This window comes from Callorhinus ursinus, unplaced genomic scaffold, assembly GCF_003265705.2.
Source record: "Callorhinus ursinus isolate GAN/ISIS: 27379988/994484 unplaced genomic scaffold, GSC_fseal_2.0 scaffold36, whole genome shotgun sequence".
NCBI lineage: Eukaryota > Metazoa > Chordata > Mammalia > Carnivora > Otariidae > Callorhinus > Callorhinus ursinus.
Window position 1 is genome coordinate 5,329,954 of NW_027397098.1, and position 21,090 is coordinate 5,351,043.

At 49.3% G+C, this 21,090-nt stretch overlaps 1 protein-coding gene across 1 annotated transcript in view; it reads left to right on the forward strand.

Moving 5' to 3' along the window:
• The first annotated feature begins 899 nt into the window (after window positions 1-899).
• Window positions 900-21,090, forward strand: part of USP6NL (USP6 N-terminal like) — a 288,797-nt gene continuing 268,606 nt past the window's right edge. Inside the window, exon 1 of the mRNA XM_073879915.1 lies at window positions 900-1,033. The gene's annotated coding sequence lies outside the window, so the exon portion shown is untranslated. The remainder of the gene's footprint in view (window positions 1,034-21,090) is intronic.

Genomic DNA, 21,090 nt, shown 5'->3' on the forward strand with positions numbered 1-21,090 from the left:
CCGCTGCAACATCTGGCCCCCGCTCCTTCAGCCTGTCTTGTGCTACTGTCCACGCTCGAGGCGCACGACAGATCAAAGTCTGGAAATTTGCAGAACACATGGAAGGAATGGTCTCAGCCCTCAAGGATCTTACAGTCTCTAGGGGAGACGCCATGCCAAGGACCCTCCACGCCCTTCACACTGAGAAGCTTTGCAAGGATCACAATTATACAAAGGAACATTCAAATGAGGCCATTGGGGTTGCACGGTGGCTTCAAATAGTCACACACTTGGGTTTAATTCTCGGCCTCATCATTGGACAGAATACTTATGTACAGAAAAGTATTCTGAAGTATCAACTGAGACCTCCTCCTCTACCACCGCCACCACTCCATTTCCTTGGTCCTTGCTCCATGAAAGCGGCTGGGGTATTCCTCATTCATTGTCTCAAAGGAAGAGGGGGGCGTCTGGCAGAACTCAGAGACAAACAAACACGGGGCAAATTTTGGCTTGCGAATTTTGAGCACTTGGGGGTTGGAAAGAACACCAAACAGTCATGATAGATTTGGGAAGGTGGCACGGGTGAGTAAGAATGAAGCCTCCAGCCTGAGGCCAGATTTAAGTCCCCTGCATTTGGGGGCAAGGATAGGGCAAGTGGGGCATGTGGGAAAAGCCAGAAGAGGCAACTGTTATGGGATTTGGGGAAAGCGTTGCGCCAAAGCCTCCTGAGAAGAAGCGGGAATGGTGAGAAGCCCCAGCTAGGGCAGAGGCAGGCCTGCTCTTTTTCCTTGGTGGAGCCCCAGGGGAGTCATGAGACTCCAGCTGGCATGGAATGTCTGAGCACCTCACACAGAATTTCCCATGGCCCAGTGTGATGCCATGACAACAGGTGGGTTCCTGTTTCTGAGGGGCTCAGAAACAGCTGACAAAGGTCTGGATACCAGGCGGCCCTGAGTGGGGAATGGAGGATGGTTCAGGAAGTGTGGATCGCCAAGGTGAAGACAAGGTGGGAATGAGGACATCTCAGATGGATGCCATCACCTGTACCCTTCAGGTAGGCTCGAGTATGCCCAGGTTAACAAAAATAACAAAAACAAGTCTCAGTGGCTCAAACAACAAGACTCATTTCTCACTTACACTACAGGTTGATTGGAGATAGGGGAAAGCTCTGTGCTGGGTCGGCATTGTCCTTGGCCCCAGGACCTGCTAGAGCAGCATTTATCTAGAAAGATGCTAGTCTCTGTGGCAGAGGGGGAAAAAGGATGAGGAAAAATGTGAACTAATATTTAAAGCTTCCTTCTGGAAATGACACTTGCTCTTATGTTCCATTTGCCAAAGCACATCACACGGCCATGCTTAGCTTGTAGGGAAGTACAATCCTCCCGTGAGTTTGGAAGCATGGAGCTAGAATCTTTTCCAGCAACGACTGCCTAATAAATACCGCGATCTCCCAAGCACAGAGCCTTGGTTCAGTGTGATAAACTAAGTTACACTTATTATTCAGGGATTGGTGATAGAATTCTAAATTGGAGCTTAGGCAGAATGGAGATTTGAAGTAGAAATTAAGCTGACATATAAAATGGAGTTAGAATTCTAGAACACCGAGTTTGCGCAGTGGGATTTGTATCTATCCCCTTAGTCACGCCAAGTCCTGCAGAGCAGGCAGAGCATGCTACCTGAGGCGGGAGGTCACGCAGGATCAAAAAGCAAGATCAGAATGATCGCCACCATGAGCCAAAGCCCACCCCTGGAAGACATCTCCCACCTTCTTACCAAGATTAGTTTTGCTGGCAGGATGGGAGGTTTGGTTGGGAGATGAGGAGACTGTTGTATCCCAACACAGGGGTTGGAGTAGAGGAGAAATCTGGAGTTTAAGGTTTTTGAGAAAAAGAAGGAACTAGGAGAGCCCTCAGAACCTGCAAGTCCCAGATGAAAATGGAAGTTTCCAGAGACAGAATCCAGTCCTTCTGAATTTTGTTTAATAATAATAATAGTGGCTGTTCAAGAAGCCCCCCACTTGGAGCCAGTGCCTGCCCTTGTTGCCCACGTCTGCCATCTGAGGGTCACTGGGGAGGCCGCTCTCACGATCCGGGTTCAGAGAGGTCTAGCCAGTGACGCTTGCACTCAGCACAGTAATTACAAAGTTGGGCCTGGACGCTGGAGGTCACCTGAAGGACGGGGCTGCGGTGGAGGTTTCTGCACTCATCTAAAATTCCTGCGTCGGCTCTCCCCTCCCTTGCCTGCCTCCTTCCTCCCCTCATTTCTTTCAGAGCCTGTCGCTCTGGTTTGAGGGTGGCGAAGCCACCCAAGACAGTTGGAGATGCGCGGCCATCGCCCTGTCCAAACTGTGCCATTGCTGAACCGCCTGTCCGGCCTTACGCCGTGCAAGGGTCTTTTCCTTCAGGCTGTTTCTCCAGGCCTCCTCTGCCTCTCATTAATTTCGGCAGGGGCTGCCTGTCTTTTTCTCTCTCTTGTTCAGTGCCCTTCTAATCTATTTTCCACACGGGCCTTCCTGACACAATTTGATTTCCAGGTTGCTGGCAGGCTTCTCCCCAGCTTTGATTTATGCGCGCCTTCTCGGTACCACATGCCTTTGCCGTACAGATGTGTCTTCGCTACCTTTCCACATTTCCTTTAAAGACCCACAGATGCTTGGCAGAAACTTTGCGGAAATAATGCAGAATAAAAGTCCTCGGGAGCCTGGTGTCTCAGGCTTGATGTGGGAAGGAAGGAGGATCTAGAACTCCTCCGGGTGCAAAGAAAGAACAGTTAAGGGCAGATTTTCCACTGCTCAAGGAGTGGTTTTTGAACTTCTTCTTTTTATCGATTTCAGGCCCTTCTAAGGCAGGCAATGTAATGACACAATTCAGAGGTACAATGAGAAAGTGGGGCTGAGTTTCAGTGGAGGTCCGTCGGGCACCGGGCTTATTCCCCAGGTCTAGCTGCCTGCCCCGACCCCCAATTCTCCCCATATCAGTCCCTCCCCCAAAAGCCATTGGGGGGGTCCATCCCCCCAAACCGGAAATATTTCAGACTTTCCTTGTTTCACAGCTTCAGGTGCTTTTCAACGCCTCGATTTTATTATTTTATATTTTATTTAAAATCCACTGGTCATTATCCTAATGCCTTTTGCAAACCTGAAACTTCTTTGTGGAAAAAGCCATAACCTCCAGTTGGGTGATAATTAACTTAGAAACTAAATGCGGGGGGCGGGGGAGGAGTACATGGATGAAATTAAGTTCCTTTTATCCCCACTTGGCGCAAATTCTTGAGTTTGCTCCCAGGCCTTAAACCAAAGGAGCTCGGCAACTCCCGATGAGGGATAGGGAAGGGAGGGGTGGACTGCTGGAGAGGCGTGTGTCTCACTGCGTCCGTCCGTGGGGGCTGGAGGTAAGGGTTTGAATGAGCTCATTAAGTGAAAGGATCCTCATGGCACATTGATAGCCCCTTGCTGGAGGACACGAGGGCATTTGGGAGAGAGGAATGGTCAACATCGGATCCATTAAATGATGCTAGACAAAGATAGCCACGCCGGAGGCTGGAGGCTGCAGAGCGGGGGCAGCTCATCCCCATTCTATGGCTCCCCTGCTAAGGAAGGGCCAAGAGGCCCCAGAGCAAAGCCAGCCTCTGGAGAGCAAGTCCCAGAGCCACTGCAGGGCGGGGAGCCCAGTGGTGCCTGTCTGCTGAGCCTCCTGCCTTTCACCACACCTCACAATAATTCTAATCCCGCCACACAGAGAGGATAGTATATTTCAGTATTTTGAGAGGAAAGGAAAAGCAGTGGACATCCTGGCTTCGAACAGGTGAACCTCCAGCCAAAGGGCACATGGCACTGTGCGGAGTGATCTATTGCTTGAATATTCCAGATAGCCCCAGCAGGGAGTTAAGATGGTGGTGGAGGGGAGTGGGGAGGAGGGGGCGTTTGCTTGTCTGGAAGGAGAGGAATGATTTCCCACTTGGTTGCTGGAAGGGAGGGAGGGGGCAGAGTTCGTTTTTTGGTAGTTCCTCCATCACTAGTTCGATAGCTTTGAGCAATTCACCACGGAGCCTGCTTCCTCTAAAATGGGGAAACAATATTTTCATCCCTTCAAAAAATATCCGTTGAGCATATTGTGTGCTAGGTATTGATCTAGGCGCCAGGGAGACAGCAGTGAACACACCTAAGTCCTTACTCCCAGAGGGCTTGAATTCTAGTGCAGGGGACAGAACATAAACAGATTTGTGGGTAGCGTGATGAATGCCACAAGCAAGGATACAGCAGGGCAAGGGCAGAAGGAGGGAGTGCTATTTTATTATAAGAGGGTGGAGGGAGTCAGGGGACATTTGACAAGATGATGCGGGAGCAGAGACCAGAAGGGACTGAGGGAGTGAGTCATGCAAGTGTCGGCGGCGGGGGCGGGGGGCACGCATCGAGGTTGGGAGGCAGGAGGGCTTGTGGGGCAGTAGAGGCAGAAGCAGAGGCGGCAGGGCCGGGTCACACTGGCCTTTGATTTAGGTGGCAGCGAACCCTCGGCTTTTTCACGCTGAGCAAGGTGGGGAGCCATGGGCTCGAAGGAAATGGCGCCAATCCGCACGAGAGAGGATGATCTTGCACAGGGCACCAGTGGTGGGGAAAGTGAGCGGTAGTCTGGATATATTTTGAAGGTAGAGTGGACAGGATGTGCTGATGGGTCAGCGTGGGTGTGAGAGAAAGAGAGGAGCGAGGGATGACTCCTGAGTATTTTGCAGTGAGCAACTTATTTTATGCCAAAACTGTTGTGAGTATTCTAGAACATGAGAAGTGGTGTAGAGCTTTGTTGATGAGCCTGGACTTGGGAGCCACACAGCCTGGGTTCAGATCCTGGCTTCACCAGTGCTTGCTATGTGACCTGGAGCATCTTATTAACCTCTCTGGCCCAGTGTCTTTGCCTGCAGAATGGTGCTGACAATACGACCTACCCTGGCAGGGAGTGAATAAATGTAAAAACCTTGGACCTGTGCCAGGCATATGGCACGCCCTTTCTAAATGTTTGCTAATTTATTTGTTAAACGATACATATGTAATGTATTTAGCCACATGTGGCTGTAATATGAGCTTGGGAAGCTCAGTAAAGGGTTGGCTGCTATTGTTTTTATATAACAATGTAATACAGTTTCAAAATAGGTGGGAGTTATTTTAGGTAATTTCCACTGGTGGTTCTGTTTCTCTCTTAGTTGCAGCTGCCTTTACATTGTCTTTCTCTTAACCCCCTGACCCTCCCCACTGTGAGGCCCTTGCAGTCCTTCCACTGCACCCCCCCAGCCCCCAAAAGGGTGTTTTCTCTCCCATTCCCCAAGGGAATCTTAGCTCGGTCAGAGGTTAGAGAATCACAGTCCATTAAACCACCTCATTCCTCACCCCTTCTTGGAGAGCTCGAGTTGGGTGTCATCCTTGCTTTCATGTTGGGAGGTCCCATTCAAACTCATCCTCTGCCTTTATTCCATCCCACGTCTTCTTTTTGTTTCTGCACAGTATCCAAGCTTTCCTGTCTCCTTGAATGCCTTTTTTACCTTGTTTTCCCCCTAGGCTGGGGGTTCCCCACCCTGGGAGTTTGGGTAGGGTTTCTCCAAACTACATGCTGAACCAGCCTCCCCTCTCATGTTTCACTCCCATCCCGCATGAAGACGATTACAGTGGCCTCCCTGCCTCCCTGCCTCTAGCCTTTCCCCTCGAAATCCATAGTGGGGCGAGGTCAGCCTTCTGGGAGCCTTCTCTCCACACTGGCTACTGGAGAAGTCTTGGCCTGGCATCCCAGAGCTGCCCATACCCCCTGCTGGTGCATTCTTCACACTGCCCCAGAGTGATGTTCATACCTGCACACGTAATCAAGTTCTCCTCGGCTTTCCAAGGCACCTAAAACCCAGGCTTGGACGCCTGGGTGGCTCAGTTGTTAAGCATCTACCTTCGGCTCAGGTCGTGATCCCAGAGTCCTGGGATTGAGCCCCGCATCGGGCTCCCTGCTCCGCGGGAAGCCTGCTTCTCCCTCTCCCTCCCCCCCTACTTGTGCTCTCTCTGTCTCTCTCGCTGTGTCCCTCTCTGTCAAATAAATAAATAAAATGTTTAAAAACAAAGCAAAACGCAGGGTCATTTCCATGACTAATAAGGTCAGCACAGGCTAGTGCCCTTTTCCCTCTGCTACCTTCTGCCAACCTTCTCCTTTGCTGTGACCCTCCACTCATACCAGCCTTTTCCCAGTCTCCTGAGCTCAGCAGACTCCTTACTTCTTCACGGCCTTTATGTGAGTATGGAAGGTTCATTTCCTGAATCCTCACCCGGCTGCAACCCCATGTCCTTCAGATCTCAGTGCTAATGTCATTGTCCCAAAGGGAGCGTCTCTGACACCTGGTCTCGGTTAAGTCCGCAGCCCCTCATTATTCTCTCATGAGGTCCTGTTCTTCTTCTTTCTCTGCCTTATCATGATCTCGAATCAGGTATTTCTTGCGTGAATACTTCTTTATCCCCTCTCTGCTATAAGCTCTGTGAGAGCAGAGCCCATGTGTGCTTTTATTACCTCTGTGTACCGGACGCCTCGTGCCTGGTACAGATAGGCACACTAATATTTGTTGAACGAGACCTTGGGCAAATCAAAGAATAGATAAGCATCTCTCCTCCGTTCAGAAACCTTCTCTGGCTCCCACTCCATCGTCCAGAGAAGCCCAAGTTTGCTTGATCTTAATTCATGTCATTATCCTTCACAAATCCACACTCCAGGAGCTTAAAACTCCTGACTGTTCTTTCCACAGGTTTCTGCCTTGAGGGCTTTATTTTACCACTACTGACAGTATTTCACAGGTGAATTAATGACTGTCCCTAAATCATACCCAGTCTTCAGCGGTATCAAATGTCATATCTGCCATGAAACCTTTCAGACACCCCCAGCTGGAATGAATTTTTCCTTCTTCTGGGCTTCCATAGCACTTTCTCTGGGGCTGTTAAAGAAATTTGTCACATTCTGCCTCTCCTTTCTCGAGTTTCTTTCTGCGTGTCTGATTTTCTACTACACTGTGAGTTTCTCAAGGGCAAGTTCCATGTTCTATTCACCTTTGTGTCTGCCACCATGATGCTTCAGCTGTAGCAGGTGTTCAGTGTAAGCAAAGACCAAAAAATTATTATGGATTATCGATTCAAGGTGATGATGATTTTTCTAAGGCAGTTTTTCTAAGGTAGATTTTTCTGTAGGTAGTTCCCTATAGAAACACGTGGGGGTGCCCTAACCCAGCAAAACTATGTGGGCTGCTCTAGATGGATTCATTTCTAAATTATTTTAAAGATGATGGGGCTTCTTTTGAATTTTGTCTCACTGGTGGTATTGATCAGCTGTAGATGTCAGGAATGAAAGGTGAAGGACAGTTTAGTAGGCAAAGTAAGAGTTAGTAAATCAAATCCAAAGACCACATGTGGTCAGAGAGACAAGGCAAGGTGCACCTGCTTTCTCTGAACGAAGGGTCCTATGATCACAGACTCCGGATATAACACTGGTGTTGTGGTCCTCCAAATGAAGGGTTTGGGGTTGTGCTACGAACTGAAATGCGTCCCCTCAAAATTGGTGTGCTGAAGCTGCAATGCCCCAGCGTGGTGGTATTTGGAGAGAGGACTTTGGGAGATACTAGGTTTAGATGAGGTCGTGGGGGTGGGGCCCAAGGTGGAATTAGTGTCCTGACAAGAAGAAGAGAGACCAGAACTTGGTCTGTGCTGAGTGCAGTACAGTGGGAAGGTGGCCATCAGTAAATCAGGGAGAGGGCCCTCCTCACCAAGAACACAGCCCTGCTGCCTCCTTGATCTCCAACTTCCAGCTTCCAGATCACATGAAATAAATCTCTGTGGTTGAAGCCACCCAGACTGAGGTGTGTGGTTATGGCAATCCAAGCAGATTACCACAGGCCATGTGCGGAAAGGGGGTGCCTTCCATACTCTTTGCCTTTCTCCTGAGAGATTGACATTTAGATAAGAAAATGCTGAAACGTTTGTCAGAGACAGACAAGGGGCTTTCAATCCCTTATGAGCCTCTGATTTTTTTAAATTTTGTTTTCTTATTGCACATGTGGTCCTTTGAAGCTCCTCTTACATGTAATAAAGAAGCACCCCTGTTCTCTTCTTTTATAACAGTATGTTGGTGGCAGATCTCTTTTGTTAGTTTGGACCAGAATTTTACTTCCATTTTTGAATGTAATCTTTTCCTTTTTTTTAAAAAAAGTAGGCTCCATATCCAGCATGGAACTCAATGCGAGGCTCAAACTCACGACCAAGATCAAGATGAGCTCAATAGTCGTACACCTAACCAACCGAGTCACCCAGGCACTCCTCCTTTCCATTCTTAATGTCAGGACATTATGTTGGAAATGAATGGTGTGAACTTGTCACCTGGGCTAAACTGACTTTCCACACTCCCCCCCCTCCACTGTTGGTCTAAATGTACAAAGCATTAGTTATGCAGTTGACCCTTGAACAATGTGAATTTGAATTGTGTGGGTCCACTCAAGTCTAGATTTTTTACAGCACAGTATTGAAATGTACATTCTCTTCCTTACGATTTTCTCAATATCATTTTCTTTTCTCTAGAATACATATAGCATACAAAATATGTTCATCAATCATTTATGCTATTGGTAGTGAAGTTTTTGGGGGAGTCAAAAGTTAATATGTGGATTTTCGACTGCAAAGTGGGTCAGTGCCCCTAACACTCATATCGTTGGGAGGGTCGACTGTAATTAATCCAAGGATGGCAGTACAACCCGGGGCACTTCGTCACGCCTGGGTTTACAGGTGTCAAACCATTGTTTTCCTGATTTCTCATCACTATCCTCTGCTGTAAGACCTTTACGTTTTTGCCTTCACATGTTTATTTATTTGGATAAACTCAATTTGAATAAGCTGACTACATTGGCAGAATTCAGAGGTATGTAGTGAACAAAAGTATCAGGTGCAGTTTAAGTGGTTTACAAGCTGACACAGAAACCCCTCCTTCTCTGTCCTTCATCTCCCCTGCCCCCAGGTGCTTCATGCTATTGTGTGTGTTTCCATCATGTGTGGGGGTGTCTGTGTGGAATCGTATGTGTGTATAAATTAAAGACAGGGCTGAGTTTCACATCTGGGTCAACATGATGTAGCCATGAAAACATGTGTCTTCTCCCTCACCTCCTACTTGGAAATGGCAGGAATCTCGGGGAAGGCTTTGAACTTTCACAATCCACGGAATTCACGAGGCAGAACCAAACCAATTATAACTACATCTTGAGAAGTAGAGAAGTCCCAGTTTATGTCTAAGGTAGACATATTTTCTAAATGTGTATATTCTATAACATAAAACATACACTTGGAATAATACAGTGTGATGTTTCACCACTTACTTCTTTCTTTAATAATTTATACATACCTCCATGACACAGTATTCTCCTACAAATGGCTTAAATAACATGATGCTACTTTATCCTACAGCTTTACCATAATTTATTTAACTAATCTGTCTTGACCTACATTTAAATTGTTCCTAATTTTTTTAGAGACTTTTTTTTTAAGTAATCTCTATACCCAACATGGGGCTTGAACTCATGACCCCGAGATCAAGAGTCGCACAGTCTACTGTCTGAGCCAGCCAGGGCTCCCTGTTCCTAATTTTTAATATTATTAGTAACACCACAGTGAACAACCTTTTGCATATTCTCTGTGCACATCTCTGCTATTTCTCTAGGTTGAATTCCTAGAAGCATACTCGTTGGATCAAAGGATATTAACTTATTTGAGGGCCTCTGGTATTTGTTGCCAAATTGTCCTCCAGAAACATTGTTCCTCTTCTCTCTGATGTTTTTTTTTTGTTTGTTTGTTTGTTTTTTTAAGATTTATTTCTTGGGGCTCCTGGGTAGCTCAGTTGGTTAAGTGTCTGCCTTCTGCTCAGGTCATGATCCCAGGGTCCTGGGATAGAGCCCCAAATGGGGCTCCTTGCTCAGTGGGGAGCCTGCTTCTCCCTCTCCTCTGCCCCTCCTCCCCCACTCATACGCTCTCTCTCTCTCTCTCATAAATAAATAAATATTAAATAAATAAATAGAATCAAAGCCAACTGTGCCACCCAGGCACGCCCTTCTCAGGTGTTTTTAAAGGAAAGAATGTGACCTTGGGTTAGGCTTAGAAATCACCTATTGATGTAGTTGAATTGGCTCCACAAAGATTAAAATACCCACTGGATGCCTTTACACTGACGTGTACATACAGCTTTGTAGAATGGGTAGTTTTCCAGGTATTTCAAAGACTTCCTCTGCATCTGTAACAACTAAGAAAATTGTGGCTTCGTGGGCACACACGATGGGATGGGCAGAGGGTGAACAGGGAAGTCAAGAGTCACTACAACTTTGCTGCATTGTTTAACCATTCCAGAGAATTCACAGACTGATTAGCAAAAACTCCAGAGAGAGACCCAAATGTTGTAACTTTGAGGTTAGATTATCACTGATTTAAGAAAAAGTGTTTTGAGGGGCGCCTGGGTGGCTCAGTTGGTTAAGAGTCCAAGTCTCGATTTTGGCTCAGGTCATGATCGCAGGGTCATGGGACTGGGCGTGGAGCCACCTTCAGATTCTTTCTCTCCTCCATCTGCTCCTCCCCCTGCTTGCGCTGTCTCTCTCGCTCTCAAAAAAGAAAAAAGAGGAAAAAAGAAACAGAGTTTTGAAAAATGCCAACTTCAGTAACTGGCAGTCTCAGTAATCTGTGCCCCTATGGAAACACAAGAGATATGGTCTTCTTGCCCAAGGGACAAAAGTAGCACCGCATCATCTCCCCTCTCCCCAACTTATGGGAAAAGGGTCTCTTCCTTTTCGCACTGTCTTTTATGTATGAAGAAACTGCCTCTGACCTCCTTCAGTCAGATATGCCCTCTTGATTTCTGTGGTTGGTGCAGAAATACTGCTTATATCCATCTTTTGCATTCTGTCTCTCTTTCCCCTGCCTCTCTGCTATGACACCAGCCATCACCACTTCCATGACACCATTTTCAATGGTTTCCGCCATGCTCAGCGTCACATAAAGGGACATGGACTGGGCCTGGAATCAAGACATTCAGGTTCTAGGAACCTAACCTCTGTAGACTTGTCTACTCATCTGTCAAACGGGAGAGGTGAGTTAATTGAGGTTGTTTGAGAAAAACCAGAACTGGCTAGTAGTTAAAGCAGTAAGAACACAGTTTATTCGGGACTGTTGCGATAGGGGAAGAAAGACCCTACTATAGAGCCAGGCTCAATCTGAATACAGTGTGGGCAAGCGGGGGTTTATAGCCAAGGAGCAGGGGGAGGGTCAGTGGGTGAAAAATTACTAGGAAGAAACATCAGGGGTGGTGAACTGACCTAACAGGATTCTTGCTGAAGGCAGGCCCGGGGTGATCAACTATCATGTGGGGCAGGCTGGAGGATGAAGGACCTGATCTGATACTGAGGGGAAATAGGGTTGAAGGATGGGGTTTCTAGCCAAACCAAACTGGCCGCATTCTTGCTAAAACTGGACCATGCAGAGACAAACATGGGAGCCCAGAAGTTGAAGCTAGGCGGGAAAGTCAGGTTGCAGAGAGAATCTCTGTCAAGATGTTTCCACATTGTGTTATGAGAAGCCCTGGGGGTTCTGAGGAGGGACCTTAGGAGTACAGATTGCCAGGGGGGCGGTGTTCAGAGGCTCCACTCTCACTTTCAGCCTAACAGTTCCACTCTTATTTGCCTGGTATATTGGTTTCAACCCCAAATTTGTTGGTTTGTTTTAAAGCACCGGAACCCTGTCTTCAACCTTTGAAGACCATTTAAACCAGAAGATGTGTGAAGACACATCTAGACACACCATTTTAGGATTTCAAGTCAGCCTCCAGCAAGCTAAGGGCTTGATTTTCTTCCTGACAGATGTCCCAGGGAACTCTGCCTGAGGCAGAGAGGCTTTTTATGAATTACAGAAACTTGCTATGCTCAGTCTGCCTTTGGTGAGAAGCGCTCCTTTCAAGGACAGACCCTTCCTTTAGGTGTATTTCTGCAGCCAACGCTGAAATTTGGAATTTGAGCGCGTCTCTCCCACTTGATAAGTATTCATCCCCACTCCTGACTTTGCGTTTTAGGGCATTCATCCTCTGTGGGAGGCCCTGATTATTCATCCATTTCCACAACACATGCCGTAGTATGATTAGTGTCTTTCTGCAGAAGAGAAAACTGGAACACACAAAGGATAAGCCACTGTCCTCAAATAGCTCACACTGTGTATCCGAGGGAGTGAATAAGGACCAGAACTTCCTAAAAACAGTTCCCTTCTCGCTAAATGCTACCCTGCTGTGAGGAGACTCATTTCTCTTTTCTGATCTCTTCGTGGCACCAGGAGCGCTCCTCTCTTTTTATCTTCTTCTGGGAAACCAGCCAGCACCAAGTCTGCAGCAGTGCCCAACCAGGCAGCCTCTGGGCTTGGAAAGGTGGAGCCACGGTCAAAAGACACACCTTTTCGGGGAGGGGGGAGGAGGAGGGAGCCGGTCAGGGAGGGCCGCCCTTACTGACGCCCTCCCCGGAGCCTATAGGTTTTCACTCAAAAGGGACCTCACAGAATAACCCAGTGACAACCAAGCAGTCACCTGAGTCTCAGATAACATTTAAGATTTATTTGTTTATTTTAGGGAGAGAGAGAGCAAGAGCGAGCAGGGGGAGGGTCAGATGGGGAGGGGGAGGGTCAGATGGGGAGGGAGGGGGAGAATCTCAAGCAGACTGTGCCCTAAGTGCAGAGCCTGATGCGGGGCTTGATCTCATGACCCTGAGATCATGACCTGAACTGAAACCAAGAGTCGGAAGCTTAGCTAACTGACTGAGCCACCCAGGCGCCTCAGAGAGCACTTAAACTCATGGTCCTAGTTCACGACTTTAAAGCCCAGGCTCCCTTCATCTACAAGAACTGTGATTTTTTTTTTTTTTTTGAAAGGGGAAGGATTTTAGGGTTCCAAAAGTCTAACATTGAGTGCTAGGAGGCAAAGCCCAAAGCACAACAAAGATTATACCACAAGGCAGAGCTCCCCAAGCCCCGCCATTTGGTGGCACTCACAGAAAGTGGTCATACTGTTTGTGGAGTAAACCTGCAATATACCACCGCCACCAACCCAGGGTGACTGTCCACCTCAGGCCCCACCCAGCCACCTAAGGGGTGAAGAGATAGATGTCTTACCCCACTCACCCTGGTTGCTGCCCAACACCAGGCAGCTCTGCCAAATGAACGAGCTGGGAGGGATCCCAGTGATGCCAGAGCGCCGTTTCCCATAAAAAAGAGACAAAAATAATGTCTAAACTGCGGAGAATAGAAGGAGATGCTGGTGCGCATGCCCCGAACAGGGCTTTCCCTGGTGGAGTCTGGAGTGGATTGGAAGTGCTTTTTTTTAAAAAAATTCAAGATAATATCATGATGAAATACCACGGCACACCCACTGGGATGGCTACTATCAAAAATCCAGAAAATAACGAGTGCTGGAGAGGACCGGATGTATTGGAAACCCTGTGCCCTGTCCGAGGGACTGTAAACATAGGAGCGGCACATACAGAAAACAACATGGCAGCTCTTCGACAGATCACACACAGAATGACCAGGTCATCCAGCAGGTACACTTCTGGGTGTGCATCCAAAAGAATCGCAAGCAGGGGCCTGAAGAGGTATTTGTGCACCCCTGTCCACAGCAGCATGATGTACACCCGCCGAAAGGTAATAAACCAAGTGTTCATCGGCAGATGAATGGGTAAACGAAACACGGTCTGTGCATACAGTGGAATATTGTTCAGCCTTAAAAAGGAAGCAAACTCTTGACACCTGCTACAACCTGGGTGAATTTTGAGGACACTACGCTCAGTGGAATAAGCCAGTCACAAGAAGACAAATACCACATGATTCCACTTATATGAGGTCATCAACAGTAGTTACATTTATAAATACAGAAAGCAGAATGGCAGATGCCTGGGGGTGGGGTGGGGTGGTGGGGAGGGAAGAATGGAGAATTATTGTTTCATGGCAACAGAGTTTCATTTTTGCAAGATGAAAACAGTTCTGGCGGTGGATGGTGGTGATGGTTTCACACCCCTGTGAACGTACTTCATGCCACCGGGCTGTACATTTAAAAAATGGTCAAGGTGGTATTTTTTTATGCTATGTGTATTTCATGACAATTTAAAACACTCGGCACGTAGGATAAAACAAAATTTAAGGTAGGTTTGGAAGGTTTTCACGCAGAAATGACTTCTGCCTTGGTTTTCTAGAAAAGCCCACGGAGGCAGCAAGCCTTGGGGGCAAGTCACCTCTGCTGGAGCAAGTGACATCATTGTAAGGCCTGCAGGAGAGAAGGAGGTCCCCTCTTTTCCCCTCCCATCGCTCTCGGCCAAAGGACCTCCCCTCTTGGAGAGACGCAGGGGACTGACTCAGAATGGGAAGTCAATGAATGGACATGGGTTGCCTGGAAGTGACTCAATTAATGTCTGCTACTGAGACAGAAATGATGTTACAGGAAAATAGAGCAAACACACGCCTGCACATTGAAGGTTGTGGCCATATGGCTCACACTCCAGAAGAAAACAGCAGAACACAGGCCAGAACAAAATAGGACGGCTGCTGGGTCGCCTCCGGGCACTTGGCCATCCGGCCGGAGCTGCCATGGTGCTGTCACTTCCCCTTTCTCACGTGGTCCATCCCAGACTCACTTCCTCAGCGGAGGGGACCGGTAGAAAGCAGCCCGAAGCAGCGATCCCCACGTGTAAAGAACCCTTTTCCATTTTGGGGGGTTCAAGCGTGGCAGACATGTCTGCGATTGGTCCTGATAGGAGGTTTTAGATTTTGGGAACTAGACTGTGTGTGTGTGTGTGTGTGTGTGTATGTGTGTGTGTGTTTGGACGTACTGTTCTCTTTTTATATTCCTTCTGAAACACACTCTCCTTTTCCCTGTTGTAGCCAGTATGCGCCAAACATCCCCAACTGGTGAGGTCTCCCACATATGTTCATACCTCCCCTGTGATATGGCTGCATTTTTGTCTTGCTTTCCTAGAACAGCTTCCTTTCTAGGGTCTCCTCCTGAGCTTTCCAAGGATCCCAGGGTGTTCCAGAAATGCATGCTGGCTGTTGCTCACCCTGCCCCTGGGCCTTGCCAGGACTCTGAGGTGAGTCATGGCCACTGCCCCTCACGTCTCCCTCCCCTTTCTGTGGGAGTACCTCCCGTCGTTTCTGGAACTTCTACCCAAAGTGGGCACAGACCCTTCCCTTGCTCCCCTCCCCCAGTGTCACAGCTCAGGTCAGGTTGTGAATTCGGCAAGACTTAGAGAAAAGGAGTATATCTCTCAAAAAAAAAGTGCCACGTCTTAGGGTCTTGAAGGCGTCCCCTGAAGTGTACCCATATTTCTCAAAAAAAAAATCACTTTCTTGAGGCATGATTGACATACAAAAAGCTGTATTTGTACATACAGATGTAAACCTTCTCAACGTTGAGAACTGGCTGAGCTTGGAGCTAAGTGTACATCCATGACACCATCACCATAGTCAATGCATGAACATGTCTCCAAAAGTTCTCTCTCTCTCTCTCTCTCTTTTTTTTGATGATAAAAACACTTAAGATCTACCCTCGTAGCAAAATTTTAAGCGCTTTTAAGCCAGCTTCAGCGCTCTGCTAAAGAGCGGATCTCCAGGACCCAGCCACCCCGCGAGTACTGAAACTCCCGGCTGTTCTGGCCTCATCCCCCCCCCCCCCCCCCCCCTCCACTTCTGCTTCTGAGCCCGACTATTTCAGATTCCTCCTGTAAGTGGCGTCGCGCAGGATTTGTCCCTCCGTGTCTGGCTGATTTCACTGAGCGTGTTATTCAGCCTTAGAAGAAGGAAATCCTGCCATGGGCCACGCCGAGGCGGACCCCGTGCACACGTTTTCTACCACCGACCTGAAAAGTCAGCTTCTCGGTGGCCAACATCCCATTGAGGTGATTTCACTGCATGGCCGAGAACAAGGAGACACGTATTAGCAATGCTCACTCCGGGGGGGTCTGGGGTGGCTTTCCCGATACAGGAAAACCTGCCTGGTAGGTGAATTCTGGGGTCTGGGGCAGGCTGCTCGGTGGAAGCTGAGCTCCACCCCTCCGCGGCCCCTCCTCCTGGCTCCCCCTCCCCCAACCCCAGGGGCACTTTCCTTGTTTTTGTCGGGTGGGCCACGGGCCCGCTGCTGAGAGAAGCCCAGCCCCATCCTGGATCCCGCTGTTTGTTCTTGGCCGGCGACCTCCTCCCTCCAGGCCCCTGCTGCGCCCCCGGGTCAGGTCCTCTGGGCTGGCCGCCGTGACGGGTCTGGACCTTGACCCCCCCCACCCCTCCACCTGGCCCTCCTGGCCTGCTCTCCACTCCGATGGGACCTACAGACTGTGTCCCCTGCAGGGATACCCACCTTGGTCTCAGCGCGTGGGTCCTCTCGAGGCTCTTAGCTGGATGACATCTGTCAGTATTACCCCCTACCCCAGTCGTTGTTGGTGCCAAGCACCCCCTTTCTAAACCAGTTGGAGAAAAAAAGCTACCCTCAGTCTCTTCTCCCTCCTCTGTCCCTGCGTTCCTGCCTCCTTTCTCCCTGAGATTGGACGCGCCGCCGTGTCAGGCCGAGGACCCGATTCATCTTTGTGTCCAAACAGAGAGAGGGCGCTTCTGTCGTGAGCTTGGTTGGGTCGAGGTCCCGAACGGTCTTTACCCTTTGGCTCCTCGGGGGTCTGGCTCTTGGTCCGCCCCGCTCCGCCTGGGGCTGGGGGGGCGTGGCCAGGCCGGACACAAGGGCCGTCCCCCAGGCTCCTGGCAGGCGGTGCCTGGGGCACAGACGTTCCCTGCTTGCTCACCGGCGCCAGCCGGGCCCTCGTGCTCTCGCTGCCCGCCATGCCAGCTCTGTTGGGAAAGTTCTCTCTGTGGGGCCCGTGCGGCTTCCCCTCCACCCGCCCTCCGAGGTGTTTCTTGGTCCCGGGCCTGTCTGTGGTGCCAAGGAATCACCCCTGTGGTTTGTGATGATTTTTAAGACAAATTTGCATGGGAGGAGACGGAGGGATGGAGCCCGGGTCTCTGCTTGGGTTGGCCTTTGGGCTAACATTCTTCCTGGGGGCCTGGAGCTCCGAGTGGAACAGGGTGGGGGGCGCGGGGGGGCCCAAGAAGGCTTCGCAGACTTCCCAGGCTGTCAGGTAATGTCAGAGGAAAATGGCGCTACCTACCAGTCAGATGCTGGGATGCAGGCGGCGCGTTGTGGCAACACTTCTGTCTCTTCACTTCTCAAGCCCCTCCTCCCAAGCTGCTCCCCTTCAACCCCCACGCGACTGTTTGGCAACCAAGATCTTAAAGTCTTTCAAAGATGGTCATCAATTGTTTCTCCATCACCTCCCATGGTAGATGTGCAGTGCATTCTGTGACTCTCAGAAAAGTTCCAGGTGAGGGAGGGGTGCCTGGCTGGCTCGGTAGGGCATGCAGCTCTTGGTCTGGAGGTTGTGAGTTCAAGCCCCACCATGGGTGTAGAGGTTACTGGGGAAAAAAAAAAAAGTTCCAGCTGAGGGTAGAGAAGGTCTGCAAGGGTGAGGGGCAGGTGTGGGGTGCCCGGAACCTTAGTCCCACACAAACTTGGAGGGATGCCAAGTGCGCAAGAAAGCGAGGGGCTGCCAGCAAGGTGGGGGGCAGAGGAGAGCCTGGTGAGCTGGTTATTCCGCTTGGGCTGTGCTGGTGTCCGGGTTTCCATTGGCTGCTGGCTACGAGAAGACAGTGCATTCTGGATTCTAGTTGTATGTGCAGAGATCTTCTGAAGATACTCCTGAGGGTCTCTCCAGCCACGGTGCAAAATGCAGCCTGGTGATCCGGAACAGGTGTGAGGTTACACGGGCAGCCCCTCCCACCCAGCACCTGCCTTTCTTTCTTGGGGGTCTCAGAATCCCCCCTACTTACCACCCCTTGTCCCTGCAGAAAAGGAGGGGGGGAGTTGACGGCAGAACTCCAAGAGTCTCCATTAGGAGTTGGCCCTTCCAAGACTGACTTCACGGTGAACATCTCTTCCATTTCTGGAAATACTCTATATTCGTTCACCAGAGTAAGGTGCAGCTTTTACTTTCCCCCTTGTGAATAACAAGCATGATTATAAAGGTCATTCACTCAGTGAAGATTTATTGAGCACCTAATACATACTAGTCAGTGTTCTTTGACTGGGGATATGCCTGTCGTAAAACCTTGCATATATGTAGTGCTTTACTGTTTGTAAAGAGCTATTTGGTTCAATCACCTGATCTTTCTGTTTTTTTGTGCCCTTTTTTTATTGTGCTAAAAGATGCATAAAATGTACCATCTTCGCTATTTTTTTTTAAGATTTATTTATTTATTTTAGAGAGAGAGAGCATGAGAAGGGAAAAGGGCTGAGGGAGAGGGAGAGACTCTCCAGCAGACTCCCTGCTGAGCACAGAGCCTGAAGCATGGCTCAGTCTTCTGACGCTGAGATCAGGACCTGAGCCAAAACCCACAGTTGGACGCTGAACCTACTGAGCCACCCAGGCGCCCCCATCTTAGCTATTTGTAAGTGAACAGTTTGGAGGTATTTGGTGTCCTCACATTGTTGTGAAACCCATCCCCAGATCTTTTCCATCTTGCAAAACTGAAATTCGTTCCCAGTAAACAGTGAGTCCCCTTTCCCCCTCCCCCAGCCCCTGGCAACCACCATTCCACTTCGGTCTCTACAAACCTCGTATCAGTGGAATCATGCGGTATCTGTCCTTTGGTGACTTGCCTTTTAGTTCGCTTGGCATAATGTCCTCCCGTTCCGTCCACATTGTAGCATGTGACCCTATTCTTTTGTAAACTTCTACAACAACACTTTATGTTGGGGTTCTGTGTGAGAAATCTGAGGCTCAGAAGGATTAAGCAATCGCTTGGGGCCACACAGCTAGTGGGTTGAATTGTGACCCCAAAAACATATATCCAAGTTCTAACTCCTGGTACCTGTAAATGTGACCTTATTTGGAAACAGCGTTCTTGCAGGTGTGATTCAGCCATGGGTCTTGAGATGAGATCATTCTGTCTTTTGGGTAAGCCCTAATTCTACCCCCTGATGTCCCTACCTTGTCCGTATCCCAATCTTGCTGACAATGAGCCCCGTAACCACGAGGCCTATCCTTTATCTTTGGCAGACTACTAGGAGCCTGACTGAATGGAGCTGGGGAGGAGGGGAATTTTTTGGCTCTGGAAGGTAACGGCGTGAAGCCTTACCACGTTGTGAAGGAGGCAGTATTGCCAATTGGGAGGACAAGAGGAAAATGTCGCTCAGGTGGTGTCTCTCCAATGGATGGGGGCCCCCCAAAGGTGGGGCGACCCACTCTGGTGGGGGGGCTGGTGGCATGGGCAGCGAAAGGATTCACCTGAAGCTGAACAAAGGAGCTAGAACTTTATTGCATGCACCCCAAGAATGCATCGGGCAGGACAGCAGTGGGTGGAGGCTGTATTTAAAGGGGGGAGGTGAGGGGCGCCTGGGTGGCTCAGTCAGTTAAGTGTCTGCCTTCGGCTCAGGTCATGATCCCAGGGTCCTGGGATCGAGCCCCGCGTCGGGCTCCCTGCTCAGCGGGAAGCCTGCTTCTCCCTCTCCCACTCCCCCTGCTTGTGTTCCTGCTCTCGCTCTCTCTCTCTCTCTGTCAAATAAATAAATAAAATCTTAAAAATAAATAAATAAAGGGGGCAGGTGAAGCGGTAGGGGGACATAGGGAATTCTCCCTTTTTTGGTCACTGGTTGTCAGTAGCCCATTGGTCAGTTAGGGCCTGTGGATATTCTGAGGTGGGCCACCTGATGGGCCTGCCTGTATTCAGTCCGGGGGTCACTGTGGCCCTTGTGCTTTGGTCAAGCTTCCATTGCTCAAGCCTGTTGCCTGAAAGCGGCCTCACAACTTTTCCTCACTGAGCGTTTATGATATACTCTTTCTGAGAATTAATGTTTGTCCTTGGGGGATGCATTTGTGTGAAACCCTGGTTTTCAACCTCGGCTGCTTGTCACAATCACCTCACCTCAGAAGCTTAAAGACAAAAGTCCTGCTGCCCGGGCCTCACCCCTGGATATTCAATTTGTTGTAGTTTTGGAATAGATGGGAGGTTTGGGGGGGTGAGGTCTGGAGCCCACTGCCAAGGAAGAATTCTTGAGACGTCTTTGGTACAAAATGGACAGGCCCCGAGGGCAGAAAGAACCGTGGCCCCGGGGTTGTGAGGGGTGGCTGAGAGAGCCTTTAGACCTAGGGGTGCACCACCAGCTCCTTGCATGGACGCGCGGTGGGAACGAGAGCGTTGCACTCTGCTTCGTCTCAACATCTTGGCCTGAAATGCGAATGGATGGATGTGAGACGCTCAGCCTGGCACATGACAAGCTCGACATAAATGTTTGCTATTTTTATGTTAAGTGATACATATGCAATGTGTGCATGTGGATGCAATGTGAGCTCGGGAAGCTCAGGAAAGGGTTAGCTGCGGTTATTTTTATATACTACAATGTCATCCAATTTCAAAATAGGTGAGAGTTATTTTCGGTAACTTCCATGCGCGTTTCTGTGTTTCTTTCTCCGTCAGAGCTGCCTTTAAATTGTGTTTCTTTTCTCAAGCCCCTGACCTGCCCTGGTTTGGCTGGGGCGGCTATTCTGCCACCACTCTCCAGCTCCGGGAATGGGTCCTGATTTTTCTAAATGGTTCAGGGCAGTCCCGCCCGACCCCCCAGGCGCGCCTTTTGGTTCAGAGATGGGCACGTGACTACAGATGGTGTATATCAGAGGGATGCTCAGGACTTCCGATCCAGTTGGGGGAAGGAGATTTTCTTCCTACTCTACGGGGCCGAGGCAGCTTATCCCCCGGGAGCTGCCAGGGGTCATCTTGTGACTAAAGAGGAGAGGGCCCTTGGATGAAGCCAACCCCAGGAAAACAAACAGGAACAAGAGATGGAAAGCCAGATGGGTTTTTGGTGGCATTGTGAACTCCTGGATCAAACCTTGCCTACAGCTTGATCCACCTTCGGGCTTTTCATTGATGTAAACCAAGAAGTTCCCCTTATTGTTTTTTTTTTTTTTAAGATTTTATTTATTTATTTGACAGAGAGATAGAGAGCACAAGTAGGCAGA